This window comes from Lactuca virosa, chromosome 3 (genome assembly GCF_052849685.1).
Source record: "Lactuca virosa cultivar CGN04683 chromosome 3, Lactuca_virosa_CGN04683_v6, whole genome shotgun sequence".
NCBI classification, from domain to species: Eukaryota; Viridiplantae; Streptophyta; class Magnoliopsida; order Asterales; family Asteraceae; genus Lactuca; species Lactuca virosa.
Genome location: NC_136428.1, coordinates 435,681,860 through 435,689,732, shown reverse-complemented (window position 1 = coordinate 435,689,732; position 7,873 = coordinate 435,681,860).

Genomic DNA, 7,873 nt, shown 5'->3' with positions numbered 1-7,873 from the left:
AGGTAGTGGACATAACAAGAGTTGATGCAACATTCATGAGTGCTCATAAGTTCGGAGTATTGGTGTAACACCTGGTTTAGGTTGGAAAGGATTTATGCATGGACTCAGTGAGTTGGGAGGTCAACTCGTCGAGTAGGGTCGTGAGATCATGAAACGCGGAACGGGACCGACTCGGCGAGTCCGAGCTGTTTAAAGAAAACCCTAAATTTTGGGTTTGCCCCCTATATAAACGTCCTTAGCATCATAGAAAGACGTTTACGGCCGTATACCCTCTTGTGAGTGAAGAAAGATCAATTGGGAGCTTATCCTTGGGATTTTGGGGAGGATTCCAAGCTTGAAGAAGTAGTATCAAGGGGAAAACACTAGATATAGAATCTAGTTCGTCTTGGGCATTGATTTGAGGTATGAATTTGTTACATTAAGCATAAATTCTATTTGAGAGTTGTGATCAACTTTGAGGAAGTGGAAGCAAGCTTAGATATGGAACTATCACAAGGATATGGTTCCAGATCTGGACCTTCTTAGGCCCCAAATATCATAAAGTTGCATCTTTTATTGAGCTCATTCCCTCTCCATGCATAAGAACCTTGTTTGAAGGTTAGTTTTGGGTGTTATGGCCATGTGAGGCTATGCATGCACGTAAAGTTTGCAACTTTACGTGATATCTGCAATAGGAGATGATGGATCTGAAGTTTGGGACCTTAAGTCCCACTGGAAAGGACCGTAATCATGATGAACTTTGGGGGACTCGACGAGTCATGCAAGTGACTCGGCGAGTCCAGAGGGTTTTCTCGTGTACGACCAAGAGTGTACGGCCAAGAGTGTACGGCCAAGGGTGTTCGGCCAAGGGTTTACGGTCAGAGGTGTACGGCTGTACACACCAAGGCACTTGACGAGTCCCTCGGGTGACTCGGCGAGTCGACGAGTTTAGCAGGGAACCCGACGAGTGAATGATTGTACTCGACGAGTCAAGGTCAACATGGACTGTTAACCTTGACTATAGACTGTGACTTTGACCAGGGTTGACCCTTGGGGTATTTATGGGATTATGCTGAGTTACTTACTCATTGATTATAGGCGGTTTGGGAGGAGCAGTGTGGGATATATCTGACTATAGTTTGCCAGTTCAACCTTTGAGAGGTGAGTTTTCTCACCATACCAATGGGTCTAAGGCACCAAGGCCGGCCCATTTTGTGATAGTTGGTTTATTTGTTATGTAGAGGTGTGATATGTATGTGTGCATGATATGTGGTAGAGATAGCCTTCATGGCTAACGGTAGAGATAGCCTTATGGCTAATGGTAGAGATGGCCTTATGGCTAATGGTAGAGATAGCCTTTGTGGCTAATTGTAGAGATAGCTCATGGCTAATTCACATGTGATATGTGGTAGAGGTAGATTTATAGCTAATTTGATACGTGGTTTGTGTGGGGTATGCTCTGGGGGACTCACTAAGCTTTCAGCTTAACGTTTGTGGATTTGTTGTAGGTCCATCGAAGTCCAAGTGCAAAGGCAAGGCGTGATGATGCGGTGTGCACTCTACCTCTCTTTTCCGACCTGGTTTGGGGGACACTCTGATGTTTTGGAAATAATAATGTTGTAATGTTTGTGGTTTGAAAACAATTATTGGAACCTTTATGTTTTATGAAAAACGGTTGACTAATTAAAAATGAAAAATTTCTTTGTAAAATTTGGGTCGTTACAATTGGATTAAACCCACGCTCATTTGAATCACTTCATGGATTTTATCACGAGTGAATAATGAGACGATAATATCTTATATTCTTCAAACCTAGAGATATGAGTTGTTGACTATGAGTTGGTTATACATTGATTGCACGAAAATGCATTGGTAACTCGATGTTATAAAACGTGCCTTTGTGTATGATTCAACAAGTAGTTAGTACAAGCATATGAGTCAAATTTTATCCATTCCTTTTACCCTTAAAGGGATAAAAGCGATATCTGTGGGCCCCTCGATGATTTAGTGATGACACCCTAAGTGTTTGGCCAAGCCTGGACTGATTTGATTTGTTCAATTAGTCGGTCGTCAAAACTCGAAAATCGGGAAACAACAAATGGACAGAGAGAATGATTATAATCCATGTCTCAGTCCATATGATATCTAGAATGGAGGAATATATGATCACTTATCTAATGGACGCATCATTGATTTGTTCAGAGTTCGACAATGGCTTTTAAGAGCTACGATTGTCAGTCGGGTTATGAAGTCGTACTTGCAATAATAGTTATTAGACTTATCCAAGTGGGAGACTGTTGGATTAGTGTCTAAGTCCATAACTATAATTGGTATATACTTGAAGCGACCCGGCATGGTCCATTTGGGTTGCATGGCATCGGTACATTTGGATAGACCTTTTGTGAGAAGAGGATATTTATGACATATTAATATATTATAAGTTCTAATATATTAATATGAAATCATATTATTTAATTAGTATTCATCAAGAATTAATTTGGAATTAATTTAGTGATCAAAAGAGACTAATTAAATATATGGGGATTGATTATGTAAATCATTCATTCTTATATATGTGGGCTTATGATCCATGATTCCTTATGTTGGGTTTAACCCATGTGGTGACCCATGGACACTCCATGGAGGTTAAAACCCATGGAGCATAAGGAATGGGTAAAGTCATGGGTTACATGGTGTAAGCCTAATGTGCACACTATATAAAGAACCCATGAGCTCAAAAAATCGGTCCTAAGGATTCTAAGTGAGGGCTAGCCGATTTGGAGCATAAGAACTCTTTAGTCATGGTTATTCCAAGATGTTGTGATGTTGTGTGAACCATTTGAGGTGTCACACTTGAGGCACTAGGCTCTTCAGCTCCATGGAATGAAGCTACAAGGAAGAGGTATGTATTTCTACTAGATTTTATATTACATGTTTATATTATGCTACTTAGGATAATACCTTGGAAAATTGATATTTACATGTATAATAGAGAAAACATAGATCCAAGGTATTTAGGGTTGCATGTACACCATAGGAGTGTTAGAATGCTCATAGCCCAATAGTATCAACATAAAGTTAAGTGAGTGCATAAGTATTTATGTTTGAAAGAATGTTTTTTGTTTCTTGAATATGTAAACTGTTCCAGAAAATGATATATTTTCTGCTGTATATGAAATGTAGTTTTAATCTCATAAAATCATTCTGTTTGTAAACCAATGTTCTGTATTTGTATTCCTTTATGTAAAACTTGTAATTGTGAGTGTGCCTGGTTCCACTAACTGTTATTGTAAACTGTAATGTAATACTGTAAATTGTATCTTGTAAAACTAGTACTTTGAAAATGTACTTATGTTTAGTTAATTATACACTAACGTAGTGTTAATATCTTTTTAATGAGTTATTATAACCATACTGACTAGATGGCCTGACCCAATGGATTGAAGGCGTTGAAAACTATTTATAACAACTGTCACTCGTAGGCGTGTATGCCTGACTGTAGCTAGCAGTCTGAGTGCGGGGTTGTCAATCCCAATATAGATCAATACACACATTGTTTTGATCCCTGGCTGGAGATTCTGGTTATAATGTCAGGACTTTAAACTATATTGTTTAAATGAATTAAACAACCTGTATCGAATGACTCATAAAAGGCATATAAACGTTACATGTAACCCAATAATTCTGAAATAAATGATTGACATTATGATCTTGAATTAGTATTCTTAACATGTATATGAAAGATGTATACTCTTGATTTGTTTTGAATCAAACCTTTGTTCTTGTAAAACAATGTACTTTAGTATACTTGAATCGTGAATTAATGTTCTGTGAATCATAAATTATACATATTATAATTTATATGTACTTTCTGAATTGATACTGAGTATTCATGAATGCAACCCCTTGCTCATCATGTTACAAAGGGAATTTGAACTGAATGAAATAGCTTTTATACTTATATAATGTAACATCCGGATTTCCAGGCATGACAATTTGAGTATTTCTTTTTGAGTTATGAGGAGGGACTCGACGAGTTGAGGCGTAGACTCGTCGAGTAGGAGCGCGTGTGCTGACTGGATTAATGAACGGACTCGACGAGTCGGAAAAGGTGGACTCGACGAGTCCGCGCTATAATTTGAAACCCTAATTCTCAGGGTCTGTGCCCTATTTAAAGGCCTTTATGGCCTCCATTTGCGGCCACTTCATCCCAGAGAAACCCTAGAGAGAGCAGTAGGAGAGTTTGAGAGCAAGAAGAGGCTAATACATCACTTTTGGTGTAGTTTTGCTATAAGGAAGAAGGAAACACCAATCTAGAGCGTGAAGGGGGCTTGGATCTGGGCTAATCATCTTGAGATTTCATCTCTGGAGGTATAATCCTTTCTATTTCATGTTGATATGATAGATTTCATGATTTTAGGGTTTTTACCTCCATTTTATGTGAGATCTAGTGAGTATGAGGTCTCCTTTGTGTTAATAGCATCAGATCTGGACCATGAGAGGTCCATAGAGTCACTATCCCTCAGCTTTGTGCAAGCAAATGAGAGATTGGAGACTAGGTTGCCATTTTTAGAGTTATTTCTCCATTTGTGACATAATGTGGGTTGCATGCACGTAAAGGTTGCACCTTTACATGACATTTGAGCACTTGAAGGGTAGATCTGATAGTTAGGGAAGCAGATCTGACCGTAGAAGGTCATTTGAGTATGAACATGGAAGCAACTCGCCGAGTCGGGGTTGCCCCGCGATTTGTGACAGGAAAAACTCGTCGAGTGGAAGGATGACTCGACGAGCCAAGAGAGGCTAGAAGGATTCAGAGGACCCGCATCGACTCGCCGAGTCGCCCATGTGCACTTGACGAGCCGGGTCAAAGTTTGACCGTTGACTTTCGTTGACCTTAGGGTTCTGGTCAGGACTGATTCAAGAGAGTTCAGGGAGGGGTAGAATGGCCTTCTACCCAATCTTTTAGAGATGAGACTATGAGAGAGTATTGATCGGGGATGTTATTTGAATGATAGGAGGAGGCTAGGTCGGGACGTTGAGCACGAGAGTTATCCGACTTCGTTGAGGTGAGTCTTCTCACTATACATTACCTAGAGTGGTATTTATGTGTAGACCAGAGGGTCTTGTACGCTATGTGTATATATGAGATTATGTGCATTGTGTTATATGTATGCTATGTGTTGTATAGACTGGACCGGAGGGTCCAACGATATAGACCGGATCGAAGGGTCCAACGATATAGACCTGACCGAAGGGTCCAACGATACAGACCGGACTGAAGGGTCGAACGAGCTACGGGACTGGAGGGTTCCGCTGAGACACATAGACCGGAGGGTCGTGCTGTAGCCTCGAGTGGCGTATGTGTTGTATGTGGTATTTTTGGGAACTCACTAAGCATTTATGCTTACCGTTGTTGTGTTATGTGTTTCAGGTACTAGCGAGGATTGCGGGAAGGCGCCGGCATGGTCTGTACACACTGATGAAGATTTATGTACTTGAGATTCTGGGGTTGTTCATTGAGATATTATGTGATACAATGGGTTTTGTTATGAATGAATTATGTTTTAAAAATGAAAAATTGTTTGAAAATTTACGTTGTTACAAGTTGGTATCAGAGCCTTGGTTTGAGGGATTCGGATGCACCTTCGGGCGTATCTGAACTCCAACTGAGGATTTCAGAACGTTTTTCATAAAAAGGAACAATTTTTCTAACAAAGTAAAAGTTTTTGAGAAAAGTAGAAAGGAGCAGTGTGTACGATCAGCCAGGGCCCGAACCGTGATTTCTCAAAATACCCTTACATTATGTATTATGAGATATGATATGATATGCTATGCATGCTAGAGTAGGCTAGGTATTCATATTAGGACTAGAGTGGCCTGATTTGTGATGCCTTAGCCTAGGAGATTACTGCTGCTATGTGATGCTTCCAGAGTGAGTAGGTAGCAGTGAGGAGCTTATGAGAGGCCTACCGAAGGGTAGCCTATGCTTAGCTAGATGTAGAGTACTTGTGATCTGGGATCCTAGGAGGAGGACTTGGGATGAATAATGATGCGGTGTGAAAGGTAGTATAGGGCCCGTACTACTGGAAACACCTGATCAGTGAGCAGTCCAAGTAAGAATCCTTAGGGTACCAAGGAAACAAGTAGGGTTGGGTGATCGAGTGCGAGTATACTCGATCGAGTCTCTGGTATCTTTGTGTTGTGTTTCAGAGACATCATGGTTGGTACACCACACACCGGAGAGCAGCGGTGTTAGCGATGATGAGAAGTGATGTCATGGTTCAAGTACCATGATAAGTAGCGGATTGAGAAAGTGATGGCATGGTTCGAGTACCATGATTTGTAGCAGATCGAGAGGTGATTTCATGGTTCGAGTACCATGATTTGTAGCAGATCGAGAGGTGATTTCATGGTTCGAGTACCATGATTTGTAGCAGATCGAGAGGTGATGTCATGGGTCGAGTACCATGACTCGTAGCAAAATTGGGAAGAGATAACATGGTTCGGGTACCATGATTCATAGCAGATCGAGAGGTGGCCACATGGTTCGAGTACCATGACCCGTGGTGGTTAGTGTTACTGGTTCTACCAGTTATTCCGTTGAAATTGGTTAGACTGAGATCAGATGTGAATGAGTATGGGGCCAGAAGGCCTTGATGAACAAGTTTTAGTGGAGCATCCCTTAAAAAGGGAAATCGAGTGAGCTCCGAAGAATTGTGGGTGATATGCCAATTGAAGTTGCAAGACTCAGGGATGAGTAGGGATGGTGCATTATGGGATAATACGGTCTGGGCTGGGCGACCGGACGATAGTGGAGAGGTCACTTTCTGTGACCCGAGTGGTGCTATTTCCGTTTCCTGTGGGAGACGTAAGAGGTGACGAGATTTCGGTTTTCGAGTTTGGGGGTGAGCCATGTGGGATTGCACGAATGGTGATCTCCAACTAGAGTATATGGCTGTATGTCTGCCGCGAGGTAAAGATATAGCTTGAACAGGTCGTCAGTGGGGACTGAGATGGTCAAGGACCAGGATACACCCTAATTGAGTATAGTAGGGTATGTGTTAGCTGCAGCGTCGGACGATCAAGAGGAGTATATCAGGGCGGTGGCCCTTATTGTCTTTGATGGGTATTAAGAGTGGAAAAATGGTTTCTGCTCTTATGATAAGTGACGTGATGGAATGTTGGTTGAGGAGTCGATGATGAGGAGTACGGTAGATCATTACTTCCAGACTAAGAGTCAGGATTAATACTGGACAGTTGGGAGGTCCGGTGATGGAATGGTGTGAGATTCTGAATGGCTAGAGGCAGTCATGGTGGGAAGTTCTAAGGACTTCATCTGAGTTTCAGGGCATTTGGAGTTGCTCGATCTCTGTCGGGAGATCATCGAGCGTTGTGTAGCACCTTCCAAGGTTAGGTGCGATGATTACTGGTGGAAACATTCTGTGTGATAGATTGCGAGTACGCCAATTGGGGATGGTTCGAACCCTAAGTGGGGAGAATCGGGTATTTTATTGAGGGGATCAGAGATTCGGTCGAGAATGGTTAGAGATATGGATATAGAGATCGGCAGTGCGAATTCATGAGCCCAGAATTATTGGTGATTGAGACGAGGAGTAGAGCGAGATAATGCATGTGTTATGTTTGAGTGCCTCCACGGCAAGTGGCGGTTGGTCGGAGACCCTGGGGTGCACAGGAATTCTTCGAGGTCATAATGGTGAATTCGAGATGGTTGACTCGTAGGGTGAGTTCAACGGTTGAGAAATTCTGGTTCAATGATGGGGCTGTTATTCAGCATGGGAAGAACATAAGTTGATTAGACAACCAATTTCAGGTTGTGGATCAGGAAGATCAGTGGATGTGACGAGACGTCGTGAGGTTCTAGGTGGTGTAT